Below are 3,537 nucleotides of genomic sequence, written 5' to 3'. Positions count from 1 at the left end.
ATAGCTGTATAACTTTGCATGTATGCCAAATGCTGGGATATGTTCCTGACAGTTATAAGAACTCAGGAAACTACTTGGAGTGGCAAACCTCTTCAACATCAAGTTCAGTTGAATATAACTAATTACTACTAGCTATACTACATCCTGGATAAATGAGAACCTTCACTATTTGCAAAAGAAAGGTAATATAAATATGTCAAACATAAGACAGCATTCCTCAGACTCGTGAATTACCTCTTAGAATTAGTAGCAATTTTCTTAGTGAAAAAAAAAATCATACCATTAAAAAACCCATTCATAAATAGTATCAAATTGATCTTTCCAGGCAGGGGAAATGTGCATTTGTGCTGTAAGCAAGTTTCCTCTATGCAGTTTGAATTTTTCTACAATCTTTCTGAATAAAAGACAGCAATTTTCAGAAACCATAATAATAGGTGCAACTGAAAGGTCATACTTTTAGGTTTTTTGCCCTATTCATATGCTAACTTCAGCCCAGTAAACATTTTATTAATGGCAACAAAAGTCAAAATAGTGTTGCTTTTTACAACTAATTGCTGCTTGATTTATGTTCTTTGTTATTTAATAAACCTGGGAGTGCTTTTAGACAAGCATGAGTAATTAGTTCTAGTGTATGATTCTCCAGCTGTTCTTATGGAACAAGGCTTCATGCATGAAATTTAAAGGGAAACAAAACTGTATTTCCAGTAAATAGTAATTTTTGTTAAAATTTCAGAGTTTACTTGGAAGAAATTTTTGATTTTGTCCTAATATATTTAAATGCTTGTTTATATATCTATCCATTCATGTGTTCATATAGAGATTTGTACGTGCTACTTTTAGAAATGCCCTTAGCAAACCTGAACTACTGAAATAAAATGTAACATATTTAAGAGCGGTACATAAAAAAAGCACAATCAATGTACAGCCCTAATAAACAGAAAGCACAACCCACATACAGAAGAGGCAAATATGTTTGCCTCTATTTACATATTTTATAAAAAAAACTAGAAGCAAATATTTCCAAACATTTACACATAATGAGAGAGCACTGCAGATTTGTTTTACTGCACAGTAATTGCTGCAAGGTGCATTGATGCATTGCTGGGCAGAAACCTTTCAAAATGAAATGGGTCATAAAATGCCACCTGTCAAAGCTAAGACTCTCTATGAACACTAGGGACTGTCATTGGTAGTAAAGAGTTTAGAATTCAGGTTGAACATGAGTCCAACCCAAACTCAAGTTGTTCACAGTTCAGGATGAACTACTGTGACTTTTCACCACTATAACAATTACCATTTACGCACTTCCAGGTCTTTGAACTGGGATCAGGTGGCTTCAAGGGCAAATAATCTTTTTTTTCCCTATATGCCAGACCTTCCCTACAAAGGTTAGGGTTCCCAGCGGTATTTTGTTGAAGACTTAGGGGGTTATTCACAAAGCTGCGGAAGGCAGCTGAGTGAATAACCCAGCGAACTGAAGTGAGCGAACGCTGTTTGGCTATTCAATTCAGTCTTGTACGGCTGATTTCAGCCGTACTATGGCTAAAATCAGCAATACATTGGCTGCCTTCGGTCAGCCGAACATGCTCTGCATGTTCGGCTGAGCTGAAGTGCAGAAGGAATTCGACTCAGCCAATCCAACATCTAGATCGGCTAAGCAGAAGCTCCGGCAGCTCACTCGCTGCCATTCCCCATTATTCTCCACGCTTCCGCTGTCACTTCGGCTCAGTGTAGCCGAAGCATATGCCTTCGGCTCGGCTGCCTCCGGCTGCTGTACGGGCTATTGTGAATAGCCCGTACAGCAGCTCTTCGGTTCAACTGAACCGAAGAGCAGAGGCGGCCAAAGAGTGCCGAAGAGAGCCGAAGGGAGCCGAAGGATCAGCCGAAGCTATGACTGGATCCTTCGGCCCTTTAGTGAATAACCCCCTAAGAGTAGACTGGGACAGCTGACACAGTTTGCAAAGATAAATAATTGCTGTTATACAATGTTGCTAACCTGTGCTATATCAGTTGTCACATACCTCAATGGGAGTGTAGTGCCCCCCTGACACCCAGGGGCCTGAGGTGGATTCCCCAGAGTAGGGAGGGCTGATATTTCACTTTCAGGAGTGGATCCTTAGCCGGGTTGTGGGATGTGAACAGTAAATTGGGCGCCAGTCACTTTAGGAACTTTTTAGATGCTTTATTAAAGAACAGCCAAAACTGGGAGAGAGGACATTGGGCTTCAGACATCCAAAGCAAAATATAATTCAGACTCACCGATCCCTTATAGCTTACACAGTGCAGGAATACTTCAGTAGAACAGAAGATAACACTGTGTATTAGAGCAACTGCTAAATAGGGGATAAGCATGAGATCTTCGCTAGGAGAGACACCAGACTTGTTCCTGAGGTCCACGACATCCTGGTCTTCCTGGCACCTCCAGCAGTCATAAGGCTCCCCTGTTTCTCTTTCCCCAGCTAGTTCCAGATCCCACCTGGGTCCACATGTGGTCCTGCAGGCTTGAGGCCTAGTCAGCTTCTTCAAGCTTGTACATCCCACCCCCAGGCTGGGCCTGGGGGCAGACTGAACTGAACACATAGCAATTCCTTAGTATCTATGCACTTCCCCAGCATGCACCACTGCCCATGAAACACCTAGTGATTAGCTGGTGAGGTATAGACACTCCTAATGTTCCCTCTATGGGCTGCCCCACACTGTGGCAGGATCACACCCCACTACAGGTAGGTGCAAGCAATAGCAGAACGACTAGAATGAACCAAATGATACAAGACTACAAATCAGCCAGACTGATTACAGTGCCAGCAACACTATATTTAAATGGCCATTCCACTTAGGGTGAAGGGGGCTACAGGAGCATGAGGTGACAAGGGCAGCCTCTCTTGCTGCTCTAATCTAAGCGCTTCTGCTATTGGAACAGAGAGTGTAGAGACAAAAGAGTGGCACGATTGCCAGCAAGTGATGTTGCCTCTGATGTTATGGTAACATGAGAATGCAGACTTCTGGATACTAGTTCTGGTAGGAGATACCAATCACTAGAGAGTGATGCTCAGGAACAAGCTAGGGTCCACAGCATCAGGCAGGGTGGTATCAGTAGAGCAGGGGGAGATGGAGTCAGGAAGAGGCCAGGTCCATAACTTGTGGGCAACAAGATACAAGGCAGCAGATATCGGCAGCCTGAGGGACAGGAAAGCACTTGCTGTAACTTGCGGGCAATGAGGTACAAAGGCAGCGGCAGAGGAGTAGTGAAGAGATCACACAGGAACAGAGCAGCAATCAGGAGAGTCAAAAAGGCAAGCTGGGTCAGTAACAGAAAGTCAGGAACAAGATCAGAATCTCAGATCACAGGATACACCTGACAATTGTTCAGGACTGGAACAATGAGCATGCATGTGCCACATGACACACAACCAGACACACCCATGCCTGAGCATAGACTTTTTTTTTTTATCTGTGTTTTTTTTTAACTTTTAGATAGGTTTAAAAAAAATAGGGCTTGGAGTTTAGTGTTTTTATGTTTGAGGCTTAGTGTTTTAG

Source organism: Nanorana parkeri, unplaced genomic scaffold (genome assembly GCF_000935625.1).
Source record: "Nanorana parkeri isolate BGI_ZX_2015 unplaced genomic scaffold, ASM93562v1 scaffold1712, whole genome shotgun sequence".
Lineage (NCBI taxonomy): Eukaryota > Metazoa > Chordata > Amphibia > Anura > Dicroglossidae > Nanorana > Nanorana parkeri.
Note: the sequence above shows the minus strand (reverse complement) of the source record.